The following is a 22,312-nucleotide window of genomic DNA, read 5'->3' on the forward strand; positions in this document are numbered from 1 at the left end:
AGAGAGAGAGAAGCAAGGAAGGAAAAAGAAGTACAAGAGGGTCAGAAAATAGACCAGAGGAGAGAGACAGAGAGATTAACACAAATGGGTCAAGAGCAAAGCAGTGGAGAAAAGAGAGAAACAGCGACTGAGAAAGAGAGACTGAGTGAGAGCAGGGTGAGGGTGAGGGTGAGGGTGAGGGTGAGGGTGAGGGTGAGGGTGAGGGTGGTAGGTCAGGGCAAGGGAGAAGGGGTGAGGGTGGTAGGTCAGGGCAAGGGAGAAGGGGTGAGGGTGGCAGGTCAGGGCAAGGGAGAAGGGGTGAGGGTGGTAGGTCAGGGCAAGGGAGAAGGGGTGAGGGTGGCTTGTGGATGAGGAATTGAGAATGGGCATTAGGGAGTGGGCAAGGCTTTGGAGAAAGGAGGAGACAGGTGGCAGAGCTGATTGGAGGGGGACTGAAAAGTGGTTGAGGGTGTGTGGGGTAGGGATTGCGGGGCCTGGAGATGCCATGTACTGACCCTGTCATGATTTGTTCAGCCCCATTTCCAAAATGAAAATGTTGGCAAGAAGTCGTGGCCAGGATTGGATGGAGACATTAGCTGCGTTGGTGTTGCAGTGTCTAGAGTGCCAACAAGGTCAAAAATTACCATTAGCAGCTCACCCATATGCATGGGATTGGCTGGATAAACACTGGGCTGGATTACATATGGACTATGTCAGTCCTTTCACGGGCTCTAAGTTCTTAGTCATTGTGGATGCCTACTCAAAGTGGCTGAATGTGCACAGAGTTCATTTGTCAAACTTAGGGACAGCAATAGAAATACTGTGCACTTATTTTGTACTACACAGGCTCCTGGAAGTATTGGTCACAGATAATGAGCCATTGTTTGCAGGCAGGGAATCTGAGTATTTCTGTAAATTGCATAATGTTTGACATTTAAGCGCAACTCCAAATCATCCAGCATCCAAAGGTCTGACAGAAAGAGCAGACCAAACATTGAAGGCAGGCTTAAAGAAGCAGCATACGGAATCACTAGATACCAAACTGTCCCAGTTCCTATTTGAATATAGACCACCCTAATGTGTAACTATAGGGATAGTCCCAGCAGAGTTACTAATGGGGAGCAGACTCTGCACCAGGTTAAACCTGATCTTCCTGGACCTGGGGATGGGGATTGTGAAATGGCATCAGGAACGCCAATGCTAGATACAAGACTCCACTAAGTGAAGTTGAAGTGCCCTCGGAATCTGAGATGGACATGACGGATATTGCTGCCTTGATACCTCTGCTGCCTGAAGAGGAGGTTGAAGTTTTTCTGAGTTGGTCCTGGCACAAGAGATGAGCTACTGTACATTACACACTGACCGTATCAGAGGCTGGTTCAGAGGAATCTGGCCCAGTGCTAAAATGCCCTCGGAGGAGCTGCAAAAAAAAAGAACCAGCCTATGTCCTTGCGCTCAGAGGGGGAGGGACGTGGTGATTGTAATGAGGTCAGCCAGATGGACCGCTTCAAACATGAGTTCCCTGAATGGGGCTGTTAACCTGGTCCAATCAGGGAACCCTGGCTGACAGATATAAACAGGAGAGTTGAACGCTCTGTTTGTTCTGAGAGCTGCTTCAGTGTCAAGGACTCTCCACATGTTAATAAAGGGCAACTTGGTGATGGGTTACAGGCCTCTTTCGAGTTATTTCAGTCCTCATTAATCCGATTACTGTGAAGTTTCCATCACTGTCCGTAATGGGCTGGCAAGTATGTTTGATGCTGGGACTTCCTTGGCCAAGCATTGCCCCTGGAAACATTCAAGTGAAGAGGCTCAGCAGGCTAACTCCTTCTGCAGGCTCTGATCTCAGTTTAATAGGCTTCCACTAACTATTTACAGACTTGTGTAAAGGAGCCCTGTAACCTACTGGAGTCTCATGTGTAAAGACCTGAGCCAGAATCTTAGTCTCTGCTGAACGTTAGACCCAAAATCACAGCCACAATTACATCGGCTTAAGATGGTCACAGTACTCCTGATTTTGCTGCTGATACAGACTTTATTCTTCAACAGAATGTTCAATCAGGCTTGGATCTCTGTTTAATGCCATCTATATTATAGTTACCATTACAATATCCTTTTTCAGAGCGACAATGTATCCAGCTACTTCAGACTCTAGCATGTGCTGGATAATATTTCCAGTGAAAAATGAATTTGGATAACAATGCTCGACTGTTTGCTTAACTTACACAAACTTGAATGTTTGGGTCTTCAATTCTTGTGAAGACAAGAGTGTAAGGCCTTCCTGTGACCACGACCCAATGCTCTCTTAGGTGAAATAGGTCAATAACTAGGCCTAGGTGAAGCCTACCATGGCATGATGCAAAGCCTCCCAGTGGGGGATGGCAGTACTGTCTATCGGAAGGGATTAATTTGACTGGGCCTGTATTCACCAGAGTTTAGAAAGATGAGAGGGAACTGATTGAAAAGTATAAAATTTTAACAGGGCTGGACAGGCTAGAGGCAGCGAGGATATTTCCCCTGGTTGAGGAGTCTGGAACCAGGGGTCACAGTGTCAGGATACAGGCTAGACGATTTCAGACAGAAATGAGGAAAAATGTCTTCACTCAAAGGGTCATGAGCCTGCAGAACTCTCTACTATAGAAAGCAGTGGAGGCCAGGCCACCGAATATATTCAGCTAAGGTATAAGATAAATGTTTAGATTGTAAATGCATTAAGGGGTATGAAAAGAAAGTAGGAATTACAGGGCTGAATTAGAGGATCAGACATGGTCATATTGAATGGCAGAACATGTTCAAAGGGACGAATGGCCGACTCTTGCACCTGGTTTCTATGTTCCCTAATCTGAAACGTGTTAATGAGCAGGGGCAGTGAGGCCTAGTTCATGACCCAATCCTCCCTAAAGTGAGGCATGTGGGTAACCAGGCCTTCCCACCTTACAGGGAAGAAAACAGCAAGAAAGAGCAGCATACTTGGAAATGAGCATTAGACTGGTGACACTGCTGATCCATTTTGAAGTCTAGAAAACAAGTTGTAACTCAGGAGTGGTATTCCTACCTCTGGGCCAGGAGTCCAGGTTCCAGTCCCACCTTGCTCCAGATGTATATCAGAATAGGATGATCAGAAAGTATTTACAAAACAGGTCAGATGGGTTCTGTCTCCCTTCCAATGGCTTTCCCAGGGAACTCTCTTAATGAACATGGCCAACACCCTCCCTATAAACATTATCCCCACTCTCAAGAGCAACAACCTCAATAAATACGAGGCAGAATAGTTGTGTGATCCACTGTCACGGTTTAGCTTTTGCTAGGTTCACCAAATGTGATCCCAGAATGAAAATACTGGTGTAAATGGAGTCACAAATAGCTTAAAATCCATTTTTGTCCCTAATTTTCATCTTGCCCTTCTTACCATGAGAGAAAGAAACACCAAGGTGCATTGAGAAATAGAAAGTAATAAGGAGGCTGAGGGAGTGGTTGAGAAAGGGAAAGTGTGAAAGATTGGCAAAGAGACAGAGAGAGAGATTGCGAGAGAATGTAGACGGAATGGGCAAGTGGGAGAGCGAAATTGAGGCCAGAATGACTGGTTGAGTCTTGATGCTATTATGGGTACTCACCACTTCCAGCCCCATTGCGAGTCAAAACAGAAGGTGTCAGTGTGAGTGTGACACTACAGAAAGCCAACACAGATGATGGACCGAATAACCTACTTCTGTGTTGTAACAATTCTAAGTTAGTCTGAGAACAAAAACAGAAATTGCTGGAAAAGCTCAGCAGTTCTGTTAGCATCTGTGGAGAGAAATCCAAGTTAATGTTTCAGGTCCAGTGACCCTTCATCAGAACTGATGGTAGGTAGGAAAAAGTTGTTTTTTATGCAGAATATAGGGTGTGGGGAGGGGTAAGGAGCAAATGATAAATGGGGATAGAGCCCAAGAAGAGAGAAGGTCAGTTCGACAGACAAAGGGGTGGATAATGATCAGCTGGGAGAAAGAATGGCTACTGATAGCGACAATTAGTGGCTAACTATGGATGGTGTGTAATAGCAGACATGTGATAAAAAGGCCTGGTGTGTGGGGGTTGGGGTAAGCACCTGGGGGAAGGTGCTGAACTCGATATTGAGCCCAGTAGTCTGTAGTGTTCCCAAGCGGAAAATGAGGAGCGGTTCTCCCAGTTTGCGCTGAACTTCACTGGAGCACTGCATCAAGCTTGAGATAGAGATGTTGGCCAGGGAACATGGTGATGTGTTGAAGTGGGCAGGCAGTTGGAAACTCAGGGTCTTTGCAGACAGAACGTAGATGTTGAGCGAAGTGGTTACCCAGTCTACACTTTGTCTCACCAATGTAGACGAGATCTCAGTTTAATAGACTCCCAATAACCACTTACAGACCACACTGTGAGCAGTAAATGCAGTAGACTGGGTTGAGTGAAGTTGAATCAGCCTTGACATTGGTTTATGGACAATCTAACCAATAGATATCGCGACTTTGTACAAACACCCATATCTAAACCAGCTCCAATGGGGGTTAGTACGCTGTGACTGGGAGCGAAATCCAGATAGTGTTATCGCTGACTACATGCTATTGCTATGCTCCACCTTCAGCCAAAATGGGGGCCATTAATAGGGCTCAGATTGTCACTGAAGCTGAAACCTCCGTGTCCCACATGGCTACTGTGTTATAATGAAAGCTCAAAGTCAAAATCAGCTCCCTGTTCCTAACACTGTGTTCCCAATCTGAATGTAGAATGTAAGGGGTGGCACAGAGGCACCTCACAGTGCCAGGGACCAGGGTTCACTTCTGCCCTCGGGCAACAGTCTGTGTGGAGTTTGCACATTCTCCCTGTGTCTGTGTGGGCTTCCTCCCACAGCGCATAGATGTGCAGACTAGGTGGATTGGTTATGCTAAATTGTGCAATGTGTAGATTAGGGGGATGGGTTTGAGTGGGTGCTCTAAAGGTCCGTGTGGAAGTGTTGGGCCAAACGGCCTGCTCCACACTGTAGGGATCCTATGGTGTTCACTATCACACTGACCCCAGGATTTCATATCAACATTGGCAGAAATGAAAGCATTTTGATGGCACAAAGGGAAAAAAACTCAACATTGACAAACTGACATCTTAAACCTATCTGTATGAAAGTACACACTGCTGCTGCTGAATGTCGGTGGTGGAGGGAGTGGATGCTTGTGGATGTGATGCTAATCAAGCGGGCTGCTTTGTCCTGGATGGTGTCAAGCTTCTCGAGTGTTGCTGGGGCTGCACGCATCCAGGCAAGTGGGGAGTATTCCATTGCACTCCTGACTTGTGCCTTGTAGATGGTGGACAGGCTTTGAGGAGTCAGGAGATGAATTATTTGTCACAGTATTCCTAGCCTCTGGCATGCCCTTGTGGCCACTGTGTTAATGTGGTGATTCCAGTTGACTCTCTGGTCAATGATAACCCAGAATGTTGACAGTGGAGGATTCAGTGATGATAATATCATTGAATGTGAAGGGACTCTGGTGAGATTGCCTCCTATTGGTGATGATCATAGCCTGGTATTTGCATGGCGCGAATGTCACTTGCCACTTGTCAGCCCAAGCCTGCATACTGTCCAGGTCTTGCTGCTTTTGGGCATAGACTGCTTCAGTATCTGAGGAGTTACGAATGGTGATGAACATTGTGCAATCATCGGCGAATATCCCCACTTCTGTCCTTAGGATGGAGGGAGGGTCATTAAGGAAGCAGCTGAAGATGGTTGGGCTGAGGACATTACCCTGAGAAACTCCTGCAGTGATGCCCTGGAGCTAAGATGATTGTACTCCCCCGACCACAACTGTCTTCCTATGTCTCAGGTACGACTCCAACCACCGGAGTGTTCATCCCCCCCAGTAGCCATTGATTTCAGATTTCCAGGTCTCCTCGATGCCACATTCGGTCAAATATAGCCTTGATATTAAGGGCTTTCACTCTCACTTCACCTCTGGAATTCAGCTTGTTTGTCCATGTTCGAACCAAAACTGCCGTGAGGTCAGGAGCTGAGTGATCCTGGCAGAAACCAAACTGGGCATCACTGAGCAGGTTACTGCTGAGCAGGTGCTGCTTGATAGCACTGTTACTGACACCTTCCATCACTTTACTGATGTTCGAGAGTAGACTGTGGGGGTGGTAATTGGCCGGGTTGGATTTGCCCTGCTTTTTGTGTAGAGGGCATACTCAGGCAATTTTCCACGATGTTGGGTGGATACCAGTGTTGCAACTGTGCTGGAAGAGCTTGGCCAGGGGGACGGCAAGTTCTGGAGCACAACTCTTCAGTACTATTTCCGGAATGTTGTCAGTGTCCATAGCCTTTGCAGTGTTCAGTGTCTCCAACCATTTCTTGATATCATGTGGAGTGAATCAAATTGGCTGAAGACTGGTATCTGAGATGCTGGGGACCACTGGAGGAGGCCGAGATGGATATTCCTCTCAGCATTTCTGGATGAAAATTGCTGCGAATGCTTCAGTTTTGTCCTTTGCACTGATGTGCTAGGCTCTTCCATCATTGAGGACCCTCCTCCTCCAGTGAGTTGTTTAATTGCCGACCACCATTCACAACTGGATGTGGCAGGACTGCAGACTTTATAGCTGATCCATTGGTTGTGGGATTGCATTGCTCTGTCTATCACTTTCTGTAGTCCTGTTTGGTTGTTTCACCAGATTGACATGTCATCTTCAGCTATGCCTGGTGCTGCTCCTGACATGCCCTCCTACAGTCTCCTTTGAACCAGGGTTAATCCCCTGGCTTGATAGTAATGGTTGAGTGGGGGATATGCCGGACCATGAGGTTACAGATAATGCTGGTGTACAATGCTGCTGCTGTTAATGGTCCACAGCGCCTCATGGATTCTCAGTCTTGAGTTGCTAGATCTGTGTGAAATCTACCCCATTTCGCACAGTGATAGTGCCACACAACACAATGGAGGTTGCTTTCAATGTGAAGGAGGGACTTGGTCTCCACAAGGACTGTGCAACGTCAATCATACCAATACTGTCATGGAAGATGCAACTGCAGCTGGCAGACTGGCAAGGATGAGGTCAGCTATGTTTTTCCCTCTTGTTGGTTCCCTCACCACCTGCTGCAGACCCAGTCTAGCAGCTCTGTCCTTTAGGACCCGACCAGCTCGATCAGTAGTACTGCCGCCGAGCAGCTCTTGGTGGTGAACATTGAAATCCCCCACCCAGAGCACTTTTTTGTGCACTTGTTACCCTCAGTGCTTTGTCCAAGCGCTCTCTTACGTGGAGGAGCACTGTTTCATCAGCTGAGGGAGGACGGTATGTGGTAATTAGCAGGTTTCCTTGCCCATGTTTAACCTGAAGCAATGAGACTTCTTGGGGTCCAGAGTCAACGTTGAGGACTCCCAGAGCAACACCCTCCCGACTGCATACCACTGTGTCACCCTTTCTGCTGTGCCTGTCCTACCGGTGGGACAGGACATATCCAGGGATGGTGATGGTGGTGTCTGGGGCATTGTCTGTAAGGTACGATTCTGTGAGGCTTTCTAGGCCATCTCAGAGGGCAGCTAAGAATCAGCCACTTGACTGTGGGTCTGGAGTCACATGTAGGCCAGACCAGGTGAGGGTGGCAGATTTCCCTCCCTGAAGGACATTAGTGAACCAGTTGGTTTTTACGACAATCAGCAATCAGTAGATTCTTAATTCCAGACTTTTACAAAGATTACTGAATTCAAACCTTAATATCTGCCATGGAACGATTCGAGCCCATGTCCCCAGAACATTAGCTGCGTTTCTAGATTAATAGCCTAGCGATACTACCACTAGGTCATCACCTACCCATAAAGTGCAAAAGAAATGGTATAACTGATTGCAACACTCGTTGTGCGTGGCAGTGGCTGGAGCCCACAAGGGAAGAGATCTTTTCCAAATGAATCTGGTTGTGATAAACCAAAGAGGTCAGTGGATAAAGAAGGGGAGTGTGTAGACTCCTCCAGTTTCAGGTATCCTGTCTGGAACTGTAACAGTCTGGGGATGTTCATCCAGGAACTGCTTGGAAGAGTTCGCTTCAGCTTCAATATCACAATCCTGGAAAGGGTCTTCAACCCACACCCTCAGAAATAAAAGAGCTACCGCTAAGTTACATGGTTAAATGGTGGAAATATTAAACATGAGAAACTGACTTTTATAAGATTCTGGTCCTTTCGTCACAGATTTCCCGATCAGGAAAGGGGGCGCGGGGTGGGGGGGGGGTGCGGGTGGTGCTTTGAACTCAAGGGACTTAAAGCCCATTTTTAAAGAAGCAGAGAAGAAGGTTATTAAATGGGATCTTGATAAATTGGGCTGATGGGCTGAGGAGTGGCAGATGGAGTTTAATTTTGACAAATGCAGGTGTTGTGTTTTGGTAAGGCAAAGCAGGGCAGGACTTATACAGTCAGTGGTAGGACCCTGGAGTGAGTTGTTGAACAGTGAGACCTAGGGTTGCAGGTGTATAATTCCTTGAAAGTGGCATCATAGGTAGACAGGGCAGCGAAGAAAGTATTTTGTGCCCTTGTCTTCATTGGTCAGAGCTTTGGGTATATGAGTTGGGATGTCTTGTAGCGGCTGTATAGAACATTGGTGAGGTCATGGTTGGAGTCGCCTTGCTATAGGAAGGATATTATTAAATTGGAAAGAAGACAGAAATGATTTACAAGGATGTTTCCGAGACTGGAGGGAGTGAGATATAAAATCGTGAGAGGCATAGAAAAGGTGAGCAGCAAACATCCTTTCCTCAGGGTAGGGGAGTTCAAAAATAGACAGCATGGGTTTAAGGTGAGAGGGGAAAGATTTAAAAGGGACCCAAGGAGCAACTTTATCGCACAGTGGGTGGTGTATAAATGGAATGAACTGCCAAAGGAAGTGGTAGGGCTGAGTACAGTTATAACATTTATAAGACATTTGGACAGGTGTAAGGATAGGAAATGTTTGGAGGAATATGAGCCAGATGCAGGCCAATGAGACTAGTTCAGTTTAGGGAACCTAGCTAGCATAGACAAGTTGGACCCAAAATGTTTGCTTGTCTGCTATATAACTCTATGACTCCAAGCAAAAAATTTACTTGGATGCACAGATAATACAAAGAAAAAGTATTGAACCAGCCCCACAGGACAATGATTCACTGCTCCCAGAACATTAACAGACAGATGGTGCAGAGTGAATGCTGATCTCTGTCGCTGGTGGTGACAGCCTTCTGCTCTCTAGCTGAAGCTGGAAACTCTTTCCGGCTCTTTCTTCATTTGAAGAAGGCTAAAGGGATGGCTATCTCTGAAACAAAAACTCTCTTCTGTCCAAAGTGAATTTCTTTTTCTCCTCCCAAGCGCTTTTTTTTTAACCTTTCCCCAGACGACTGGTTGATGTGTAGGTTCTGAGCTCTAACCATATCAGGAATGCCTCTACTAAACATAATCCCCTGACAGAGATAAGAGACCTGTCTTGTATTTTACAGCCAGCAAGTTGCTATGTAAACTTTCTTCACAATGTATGCTCTAATATTCAATACATTTCTAAGATTTGCAGCAATTTCACAATAATGCACAGTAAAGACTATGCCACCACAGTGACTCGTGCAGAGGCTATGTGTTGCTAAATTCTGGGTATACTTTTAGTTTGAGAAGGAAGGCGAGACATTGGTTTAAGATTTCAACTGAAAGATGGCTCTTCTCTCGGTGTTGCACTCTCTCGTTATTGTACATCTTCGGTAAATTATTTTCTGTAATTTTCTGAAGGCCAGAAAGCTTGCTTATGTACACAGTCACAGCTACACATATAACTAGAATAAAATAAACATGAGATCTTATCCCAGAAGCTTTATCATCTCATACAATCTATACACAGTGCAACTTTAGATGGATAATGTTTTCTCCAGTGATCAGTGTGAATGTGCATGTTATATTTCACAGCAGTCGCCTCTCTCCCCGTGTCTAGTTTAATATGAGGATGGGGGTAATGTTGAAGTGTGGGAAGAAATATATTGGAGATTTTGTGTTGGGAATCATTTTAACTATTTGTGTTGGGAATCATTTTAACTATTTCAGCCTCTCCTCTTTTTCTTTCAATGAATAATGTGATTCCAGAAATCCTTCTTATTAAAAAAAATCTTAATTATTGCAATAAAGCAACAGAAGCACTCTGAGCTGAATTTTATCAGAAATTGGCAAAGTGCCAATTTTAGGGATGTTCAGGTAGGGAGTCATTGTGGATGTACTCCTGTTACTCTCCACAGCTCGCCTCTATGGTGCCATGCACACACTATGGTCCTCTGAACAAGGGCAGGTGGACTTGCTACTGCCAGGAATTCCAGAAATAGTGGCATCAGCTGCAGTTTTCAACTCTAGCCCGGCTCCCAGCCAAGAGCTGCCTGCTAGGCAATACCCTTCACAGTGCATGATGTTGGTGACCTATGGAAGTGGCCTCACATTGAGCTGTTTAGCTGGCCAGTCATGAGTCCAAACTGGGGAGTCTAAAGGGCGAGTCTTAATGGTGCAGTCATTCAGGACGAAATGCCGATAATATTTTTAGAAGTATCGCAACGCCAATCAGGGTCAGAACTGATATGGTAAAGCAGGGCTTTCAATACTACTTTGAATGTATCTGTTATTTGATTTTTAAAGTAATGTTGGGTGTAGATAAGCTGAATGGCAGGTGTCTTTTCCTGAGGGAGGGGTAATTCAAAACTAGGGGACATATTTTTCAAGTGAGAACCTACACATCAACCAATTGTGTGGGGAAAGATCAAAAAGAAAGCGCTTAGGAGGAGAAAGATTTAAAGAAGGAGAAAGATTTAAAGAAGACACAAGGGGCAGGTTTTTAAAACAGTGGGTGTATAGAATGAACTTACAGAGGAAGTGATGGATGCAGGTACAGTTGCAATGTTTAAAAGACATTTGGATAAGTACACGAATGAGAAATGTTTGGACGGAGATGGACCATGCGCAGGCAGCTTGGACTAGTTTAGTTTGGCATAATGTTCAGCATGGACTGGTTGGACCAAAGGGTCTGTTTCCACTCTGTATGACTCAATGACTGTCATTTGGCTTTCTCTCGAGTTAAGTATTCTTTAGATTATTAATCTGAGAAAGACTCTTCAGTTAATGCTTATAGTAATCTACTTTCATATGTATTCTGATTTTAGAAAATTCTTCTTTCAATTCAGCAGAATGTTGCTCTTATTTGTGGGATCTTGTCCTTTCTAGAATTTTATTAGTTCTGAGATTGAAATAATTGTCAAAGACTTTCAATATTGTTTTGAATTTGCCTGATATTTCATCTGTCCTTTGGTGAAAACTAACTTCATCCACTTTATTCCCAATTTTGTAGGCTGTGTATTTATTTGTTCAGCTTTTATGTTACTTTCCAGTTCCCGGAAGCTCCTTTATTCCTCAACAATTGGCTTTTCCAAGGTTTTCAATTTTGCGTTCAATTTGGTTTGACTCAGAAATTAAATTGTCCTAGAAAAATGACTTTTGAGGCTTCACCTTCCTAAGGTGATTAGGGTCTCCAATTAGGATCAATGCTACTATGTCCTGATAGTAAAGCAGGGCTTTCAATACTGCTTTGAATTTGTCTGGAAATCCTGTAAAGGACAATTATTGAGGGACAAAATAGCTTCTAAGCTGGAAAATTTCTGGATAGGTATATGAATGGGAAGGGTTGGGAGGCATATGGGCCAAATGTTGGCAAATGGGACTAGATTAATTTAGGATATTTGGTCAGCACGGATGAGTTGGACTGAAGGGTCTGTTTCTGTACTGTATACCTCTATGACTCTATGACTCTGAAATAAACAGAACATTTTCATACAGAAAATTAGACTCTCAGCCCAAAGCATTTTAACAAACAGACATTTATATTGATGGGGGCATCTCATAAATTTCAAGTGAAGCATAGGAGCAAGTATCATAGTGTTGTCAGCCGGAAAGCCTTGCCTGACAATTCATTACTTATAGCCAACAGAAGTTCAACTACATGGTCCAGAGAGTATAGAGCTTAATGTTACAGGAATGCTACAAGCAATGCTCCAAGTTAGATCACACCAAATACGAGAAAACCTTTTAGTATTCCGCAGGCAAGAATTCACACTCCTGAGTAGAAGGATGTGTGCTGACATCAATCTTGTTCAAAAGATAAAAGGGGCTAAAAAACAAAAGATTAAGGAAAAATCTGTCATAAATGTCACTGAGCTCTATAAGCCCATGAACCGAAACAAACAGCAGAGTCTCCTGAGGTTAGTTAGGTTGGAATAGAAAATAATCAAGTTGTAAATGTGGTAGAAGGCGGTGACTAATCTGGCTTGGTTGAAATGTTTTCCACTGTTAACAACTGTGAATTGAGTCAGATTGCCACAATGCACAGTGAACAACTTTAAATTTCAAGTGTACCATCACAAGCTGAGGTGAGACAAGGTCAACCGATATATTCAATCCAGAGAAGACTGTCCAACAATGATCAACGGTACAGAAAAGCTACAGGAAATGCAATGGAGGAAGTAAACAAGCTGATTTAATCAATGATTCAACTGCTGAGAGGGAAGAAGAAAGGACAAAATATTCAATTAGTTGAATTCATAAGTTTGCCTCCTTCTGCACAAAGCTGTGTGTGGAATGAGGAAAGAACTCCCCGATGCAAGTTGAAGCATACATCTCCACAAAAGTTACTCCAAGAAGAGACAAGCAATGGGAAATGGCCCTAGATACTGCAGAGGAAACACGAATGAGAAATGTTTGGAGGGATATGGGCCATGCGCAGGCAGCTTGGACTAGTTTAGTTTGGGATAATGGTCAGCATAGACTGGTTGTACCAAAGGGTCTGTTTCCATTCTGTATGACTCAATGACGCTATCTCTCTTTTGGCTGTCTCTCGAGTTAAGTATTCTTTAGACTATTAATCTGAGAAAGACTCCTGATAGCTGGAACCCTACCAATAAGTATAAAGAATCCCGGGTGCTTTTGTTTTTGTTGATAAATATAAATACATAAACAAATACATAAGAATATTATAATTAGATGGAAGAAAGGCTTGGGAGATGTTGAATATGGTTCTGGAAGGGGTTAAAATATATTAATATTTGCTGAGGGTACAGTGATTAAAAGTGTGCTAGGAATGCCTGGCATCTCAGTGCATTTCACTAGAAATATTGTAATGATAAAACGCCACAACTCTACTGCCCATTAAACAGCACTGCTAAAGAACACTGAGACATTCTGCACATGTTCGCCTCTCTTTACAATGCTGAGAAGTGTGAGTAGTGTTGAGGATGGAGGTGTACTTGTGTTACTGGCACACTATAGTCATGCCAACAGCACCAATCTCCTGCTTCAGTCTGTTGGCAGCAGATATACAGATTGAATACTGTACCCATGACCAGCAGCAATGTTGTTAACGGGACTTGGTGAGAGATCATAAGAGCATTAGAGTTATGTGCAGAAGGAGGCCATTCAGCCCATCAAGACTGCTCCACCATCTAACATGATCATGGCTGATCTCATCTGTGTCAGCACCTTTATATGTGGCGGACTCCGTACCCCAGTGAGAGTCAGTCCATTCAAGAGAGAAGGGGGATCTTGTACCCCTGTGAGAGTCGCCTTTTTAAATGGGCAAGGGGATGTGTCAGGGACATTATTTATGGAGTGAATAAAGATTTTCAAGTGGATCAAGATGACTGACTGCATTGCTGTTGCCCTGTAAACCTCACTGGGTGGATATTTCAATCAGACCTCACTACTCTGAAGCAGAGTGAGCGATGGCAACACAGACACCTGCCAGCTGAGGCAGTGCCCATTTCCTCACCTCACGGCAAGAAAATAACATGCCAAGGATAGATTTTCCCAGTCCAGCCTAGTGAAGCACTGGCAGAAGAGGAGGCCATTCAGCCACTAGAAATTCCTCTCCCACTTTGTTAGGTCTGACCAGAACTCGACAAATGATGTTTGCCCAGGCTACAAATCTTCATCAACCAGAGAGAAGCAGTTTTGTCTTTGCAAACAATCATTAGTAAGCTTTACTCGGACTTTAGCTTCTGAGCTGGTTTCCCAGAGTCTGGTGTTTGCATTGAAATACAGTTTTACAAGAGAAGAAAGGCAATGCTAATCAGCCGAGAGGCAGGGGTTAAAGGTCAGAGATTCTGCCCATTCCCTAGAGCAGCCTGGGTCTGTCCAGCAAACTGGAATCAGATGAGACCGATCTGCCAATGATTGCTTTGGCTGCTCCTATCGGGGTAAAGATATTCCTGAAGACTAGGCTCATAGTCTAGTCACACATCTGCTTCCCAGATGCGTCTTCAGTCAGTGCAGGCCTACCTGGGAATTCTCTGAGAGCGAAATTTTCCACTGGAATGAGGCTAATTGGCTTTGCACAAACGTGTACATTGAATTCCTCTTCCAGACTGTTTGCTTGCTGTGATTTTTTAAAATTCTCTCAGTAACACCCCACCTCACTGCATGCCTACCTCTGTTTGCCTTTTGATCCAGCCTCCTTTGTTGTATGTATAAAAATGAAAGGGGCCCAGAGCAACAGACTGGTCGCTTGACTTTCAACACCTGACTGTGAGAAGCAGTCACATAAACATGAATGGGGCCTGGGGCCCCCCTGATGGGCCTCAGTAACGGCCCAGCCCCAAGTAAAACATTTGGAGCCACAGTGGAGTGATGCCAGTGAATGGGCCCGGCAGAATGGAGCAGTGGGGAGGCAATGGAGCGACAGAGGATTGAGTCACTGAGGAAGAGGAGAGGGTCTGAACCCCAGTTAGGCAGCAGTCAGCCCCTTGTCTCTAATATGCATTTCACAAGAACGGAGCTAGTATTTCACAACCTGTGGCATCCCCATTTTATATCCCAAAGCCAATGAAAAACAGTCATAGGATCACTGAGATGTCATAACACAGTGGGAGGCCATTAGGCCCACTGCGTCTGCACTAACTGTTCCACAAACCCTATGACTTAGTACCATTGGCTTGCCTTTTCTCATAAGTTATCTCTCATCTAAGACTGATATCAATACAGAGATTCAATATTACATCCTATTGGTGAGAACTCCCTTCAGATACCTAAGGATGAGAGCTTTCGCTGGCTGATACTATGATCCTTGTGTATAAGACAGCCATCCTTTTAACTCTTCTGGATGGCTCTGAAACTTGGTCTATGTATGGATGCCATCTCAAAGCATGGATGCTGTTTGAAACAGATTTTCTGCATCAACCATGAGAACTGGCAGAGCCCTTGAGATCAGGATCATCCAAAACCAACTCTGTGGGGCCAGCCACTTGCTTTGAATAAAAACCGAAAGAACTGCGGATGCTGTAAATCACGAACAAAAACAAGTTGCTGAAAAAGCCCAGCAGGTCTGGCAACATCTTTGAAGGCAAAAACAGAGTTAACGTTTCAGGTCCAGTGACCCTTCCTCAGAATTTGCTTTGAGTGCCTGAGTCCCAACTGCCAAAGAAAATCTTCTTTGCACACCTCAAAGAAAGTGCACATAAGTATAAGGATAAAGCAAGCGTTTCGAAGACTCCCTGAAGACTTCTCTCAAGCAATGCAACATAGATGTCAATATGTGGGAGGCCTCATTCAGAAAAGAAACGATGATTTGGAGCAATTTCCTGTCTAAAGGGACACAATTCTTTCAGATCATCTTTCGGCTGGAGCAAGTACGGACATGGAACTGAAGAAAGGAATGCCTGCGTGGTCAGAGATATGGGTCCAGGTTTGAGCTCATCAACCACAAAAGGGCCCACAGAACTCACGACAAGTAACACAGAATTTTCTAGGTATACAATAACAGTTGTTAGTGAGTGATTGCTGATGAAGAGGGATATATACCGACCAGGACATTATGGAGTAAGTGACTAAATCTGTCTTTATTCAAAGAATTATAACAGACCATCTACATAAGGAGCTATGTCATAAGTGATGTCCAATCACATGCAACTGGAGCCTAATATCTGATGGGTTCCAGAAAGATGTCCTCCTTAACCCTCCCTTCCAAATAGTTTTGTTTAATAAAATCTGTGAATGTTTGCTCATCTGAGTGCAGATTTCATTGGGAGCACTGTATAGCTGTAAACATAACTCACAGTTTGTAGCTTGTGACTAAAGGTGGGGAAGACATACTTTTAGTTTCAGTTTTATAATTATTCCCATGATTTGGTGACAGAAAGTCTTGTTGTTTATAATGAGGTTTTAAAAGTCTTGAAGCTAGGTTGTGGGGTTTGGTAGTTTACTCCAATAAGAAAGAGGTGGGTAAAATTATGTTAAATAAAAATAGGAAGAGTTGTGGATGTTGTAAAAATATGTTATTTCTGTGCCACAGGGGTCCAGGCTCACACATAGAAAACCAAGAGAGAGTTGGTCAGTCAGTATTTTTGTGTGTGAGAGGCTATGAAGCTTCCTGGTCTGAAATCCTACAGACTGCTGGAAACTGAACTCAGGAGATTTGTGTGTTTGACCTGAAGTTAAACTAATGGTGAGTTTAATTTGTTTTATGTATCTCAGGGAGAGATATGAGCTGAAGAAAAAGCATTCAGTGAATGCACAGAAATTCACCGGAAGGAAACTGATTGCAACATGCCTGTCTTGAGCATGAAACCTTGATATAAAAGTTGTGGCAAATCTTTGCTGGGGTTTTGCTGTATGTAAGAGAAAATGAGTACTATGAGATGTGAACTTAGTATGTACAATTGAATCTTTACAATTATTTTGTCTATTGTATCATGGCTCAGGTTTATTTTTATTCAAAAATATTTTATACTTTGTGTTAAAATTACACTGGCAGACTCTTGTGGCTGCATTTAGTAACTGACCTCCATGTTAAAAAAGGTACACATAGTTAGAATCTATTAGATTGCCTCATATTACATTCACCTGAATTTATAACAACATAAGTGAACTCACAAATGCTTCAAGATATTGATTAGGAGCAGGACTAAGCTTGACAGGCCCTTCTACTGTTCAGTTAAGACCATGTAGTTGCAAACTGAATTCTAATGCCCAGCTATCCTTCAAAACCTTTCACCTCCTTCTTTATCAAGAGTCAGTAGATCTCTGCCTTAAAAATATTGAATATCTTTCTGTTCCCATTGCCTTTTGAAGAAATTTTTTCCAATGGCTCATGACCCTTTAATTGTAGAACAGACCAGATCTCACTGCAGAACAATGAGATTGTCTCCTGCAACTTACTTCAAAATTGTGCCATGGGATCTTTTACATCGAACTGAACAGGCAGATGGTATCTCTACCAAAGGATAGTGTTTCCAACAATGCTGCTCTCCTTCAGAGGTGCCACAAGAGTCATGGCTGACAAAGACCAAAGAGGGCACAAGACTGGCCTTAGTGTATTCACTTTTTTGAGGCATTCTGAATAATGCTGCCTATATGAGCGCTGGGTGCTAGATTCTATGCTTACTGTAGTGGCAGTCAGCTGTGTAGTGTTCAATTGCTCTGTGTTAGATTGTGTGTATCTGTCGACTGATCATATTCTCTGTACTTGATTGCCTGATTCTGAGTTTAGACTCAAGGAGAGGTAAGTAACCTGGAGAAGGTAAGTAAACTGGAGAAAGAGCTGGAAGCCAGAGCTGTAACATGGAGCAGACATTTGAAAACATTGTGAATCCAACCTCTCTCACACACACATAGAACAAGCGTCTTCTCTGTGTAGGTCTGAGACATCAAGTATACTTCACTTCACTGGCGGAGAAGGGTACTGGACAAGTTCCAGAAATCCCCTGGGATTGGAGAGCAGTTTTGGATAGCTGATGGCACAGTAGGGATTGGCGGAGTGAGTACTTTGAAAGTGAAACCCGAGAGTTCGCTGACAGGTTAGTAGGAGCATGGGAGATGTGGGTGAGCTGTTGTCATGTTGAATTGTTTTGTATCCTTAAAGTTACATGGTGGTCTGCTCAGTTATCAGACCCTCCTCATACCTCAAATGGATGTAAATATTGTCTTGTATGTGTAAGAGATGTCTTTGGTTTGTTGGATAACTTCAAACTCTAATATTTTTTTTTCCTTGAGATGCTACTGTACAGAACCAAACTGCATTTTTGACTATTCTATATATATAAAGTTTTTTTTGAACAAAATATATTTTGAAATAAAAATAATTATTCTACCTGGAAAGAGGTGAGAAGGGGACTGCAGTTCCTCATTTAATACACTCACAAATCACACATCATGATCTTGTGAACGACAGTAAGAACGCTTGTTGAAATGGGATCTCTCGCTGTTGGTATTGTATAGAATAACTGCAGCGCAGAGATCACAAGGGTTTGTTTCCAGAAGTTGAGTTGTCTGCAGTGTACTCTGGACATGGACACATTCATAGGGGCAAAGTGTTCACTTTTAAGCTAGCAGCTGTGGAGTGAGAGGAGTTAGGGGAATGAGTGAAGTGTCAAGACAGATAGAAGTTGGCTTGGTGGGCTGTTAGTTCTAGATAAGTACCTGCAGGAACAGCACATGCAAACTATTTAGAGGGTACATCCCAAGGAGTATAAGTTACAAAGTAAAATACACCCAGGCTTGCAAATCCAACCTGTTTGTGTTTAGGCTTTTGATCTCCTGCCAAAGTGCCGTAACTGTTTATGTGCTGTGCTGAATTCATAGACAGGAAGGATCTCCCAATTTCAGGGCCAGTAATACTGTGTTGTCCTTTCTCTTCTTTTCATAGCTGCAAAAGCAAACTATGATGAAGGGGAAAAAAAAGAAATGTGGTGAAGCTCACACTCTTACACTCTTCAGGACTAAATCACAAGAATCCCACATCTCAAAGGGGTCAAAATTTATACGGCTAAAGGGAGAAGACGGGCCAGAAGTGTTGGCAAACAGATTCTGATTGGTAGAGACATATCCATGGAGAATGCACAAGGAAACAGTGTCCAATAAAATTTTTCTTTAGTTATAGTGTCATAGAGTCATGGAGTCATAAAGATATTGAATTATATAACATAGAAGCAGACCCTTGTGTCTAACTTGTCCATGCCGACCAGCTACCCCAATGTGACTTAGTCCTATTTACCAGCATTTGGCCCATATCCTTCTAAACCCTTCCTATTCGTAAACCCATCCTGATACCTCTTAAATATTGTAATCCTACCCACCTTCACCACTTCCTCTGGTAACACATTCCACACATGCACCTCCTCTGCGTGAAAAAGTCACCTCTCAGGTACTCACACACATTTCTGTTTTGCACAAACAAAAAGAACATGCCCTCACATTGCACATTTGTCAATGATCGGGTTGTGCATCATTCCCCATCATGAATTTAAACCAAAGGAGGATAACTGTTCTCACTGTCACCAGCAATGTCACTTTTTGCAGCAATACTCATGTTCTTTGTTACCAAATGATTAAAATACTGCAAATGTTGGAAATCTGAACTGCAAAGTGCCGGTAATATCCAGCAGGTCCAGCAGCTGCTGTGGAAACTATAGAGTGTTCATCAGGAATAGTCAAAGATCAACCTTTTCCTTACTCCTTCATGGGATGTGGGTACCGTGGGCTACACCAGTACTTATTGCTCATCTCTAATTAACCAGGGGACAATTAAGAGTTAACCATATTGTTTTCACACGTAGGTCAGACCCGATTAGGATGGCAGATTTTCTCCCTTAAAAGACATCAGTCAATCCAATGTGATATTGGGAACTGCAGATGCTGGAGAATCCGAGATAACAAAGTGTGGAGCTGGATGAACACAGCAGGCCAAGCAGCATCTCAGGAGCTTTTGTGCTCCTAAGATGCTGCTTGGCCTGCTGTGTTCATCCAGCTCTACATTTTGTTATCTCAGTCAATCCAATGAGTTTTTTTCCATTAGAGCAAAGATTAATCCATTAGAGCAAAGATTCACCATATCACAGTGTAATTCCCTGTAGTAAAGATCCAACATACCTCAATGTAATCCACTGGCATGAGGATCCACTCTATCTCGATGTAATTCACAATAGGTGAATGTGGTTCTGAGAGTTAAAATTAACCCTCCTACCTTGTTGGAAATCATCTTTAGACTGTGGGAGGAAACCCTTACAGACACAGGGAGAATGTGCAAACTACACACAGACAGTTGTGGGATTGAGCCTGGGTCCCTGGTGCTGTGAGGTAGCTGTGCTGATCATTGTGCCATCATGCCACCCTAAATGTGGAGGGTTCTCCTTTGCTGAGGAATCTAGGTACCAATATTTGGAAGTGATCAGTAAATGATTCCATTAATAAATTAATTCTTCAGATAATTCATCATGAATGAAGAGTTCAAATGCAGCCAAATTGTCTTAACGATCTTAAGTAATGAACTTAACTCATTACGTCTTCAGGACATCTCAAAGAGCTTCTCATTCAATGATGCATTTTATTTGAAGTGCAGCTACTGTTGTAACAGAGGGGGAAAATAGCAACTGCTTTTCGCACAGCAAGATTCCAAAAACAGCAATCCGATCATAACATCACAGAATGAATACAAAATGGAAGGAGGCTATTTGGCCATTGTCTGTTGAATGAGCAATTCACCCAATGCCATTACTCAGCCTTCTCCCTGCAATCCTGCATAATCCTGCCTCATTTCCTCCAGATAGTGTTGATTGAAGCTGTCTTCATCAAACTCTTGCACAATGCATTCCCGGTTCCAACCACTCACTGTATGGAAAAGTTCTTTACTTACTGTTGTTTCTTTTGCCAGTTATCTTCAATCCATGTTCAGAAAGACTGGCTCTGTTCTAATGTCTGAACATAGGCAAAATAATAGTCAGGACCCAGAAAATTCCCTGGTGATGTTCCAACAGAGCCAGCCAATCTTTTGCATGGATTGTAAATGGTGGAAAGTTGAGGTTTGATGTGGAGATTCCAGTTAGAGTAATGATCCACCTTGGAATCCCAATTAGCTGGCCAGAGCCCAGGGATGGGGTAACAGGGAGTAAATGGCCAATCCTTAATTCATCACCAGAAAAGCAGAGGTTTGGTGCAGGCCTTTTATCAAATATCAGCTGGGTATCAATTCCAGAGAGTTTGAGGGAAGGTTTCTCTCTGTGAGCACTAGCACATTTTCTTCTTCTATTCTGTGCTGCTCACCCAGTTGTGTACTTACTACACCGCTATTGTGTTGTTGTGTGCTGAACAATATGACAATCACTCATCGCTGCTAGGAACTCTCGGGATTTGGGCATCAGTGCCATGTTTAAAGCTCAGTTGTGCACCAGGTCGATTGCTGCCTGCCAGGACTAGCCCTCCGTTTAGCATCTGTCACATCACCTCTTGGCCTGCTGTAGTTGCACAGAGCACGCAGTGGGAGGAAAGAGAAGAAAAGCTTCTGGGAGCCTACTGGGTGATGCTTCACTGCAATGAGAATCTCACAGTTGTAAATGTCTCTTTGCATCATCTCTGTCAGCCTACTGTCATTGTAACTGTAGTGAGAATGTAGCCACACAGTCCTTAGCACCAGAGCATGTTCGATCCCTGTCCAAAGGAGTACTGCTCTTTCCTGAATTCCCTGTGTAGCATGGTCTCACTATTCCATAATAAAAAAAAACAGGAAATACTGGAGAAACTCAGCAGGTCTGGCAGCATCCATGGAGAAAGGAACAGAGGTTAACTTTTTGAGCCTGGTGTGATGTTTTCTTCAGAATGTGGTCATTTTTCACCTTCATATTGGAAAGTCTTCAGCACCCACTTTCGTCTGCTTGTCTGATTGATTGAGTTATTGTTGTCACATGTACTGAAATACAGTGAAAAATGTTGTTTTGCTTGCTATACAGGCAGATTGTGCCATACAAAGACCACCAGGGTAGCAGAACAGACTGCAGAATACAGTGAGTTTTGAGAAGATTTGTAGCTCAGGTTGAGGTTCTGGATGTGAGTTTGCTCACTGAGCTGGAAGGTTAGTTTTCAGACGTTTGCAGAATACGGTGTTAGAGCTGCAGAGAACGTGCAGAGAGAGAGAGAGAGATCAACATTAGCAGAGAGATTAACATTTGAGAGGTCTGTGAAAAACTCTGATAACTGCAGGGAAGAAACTGTTCTTGACTCCATTTGTACATGTATTCAAATGTTTATATCTTCTGTCTGATGGAAGAGGATGGAAGAGAGTATAACCAGGGTGGGCGGAGGCTTTGATTATGTTGGTTGCTTTCCTGAGGCAGTGGGAGGTGTAGATGGAGTCAATGGTTGGAAGACTGGTTTTTGTGATAGAATGGGCCGCGTTCATGACTCTTGTTTCTTGTGGTCTTGAGAAGAGCAGTTGCTGTACCACGTCGTGATGTATTGAGATAGGATGTTTTTTACGGTACATCAGTAAAAATTGGTAAAAATTCTTTCCAGATGGAAAGTCACCTGTAGGACAGAGAGAGTCG

The sequence above is a fragment of the Stegostoma tigrinum genome, chromosome 32 (genome assembly GCF_030684315.1).
Source record: "Stegostoma tigrinum isolate sSteTig4 chromosome 32, sSteTig4.hap1, whole genome shotgun sequence".
NCBI classification, from domain to species: Eukaryota; Metazoa; Chordata; class Chondrichthyes; order Orectolobiformes; family Stegostomatidae; genus Stegostoma; species Stegostoma tigrinum.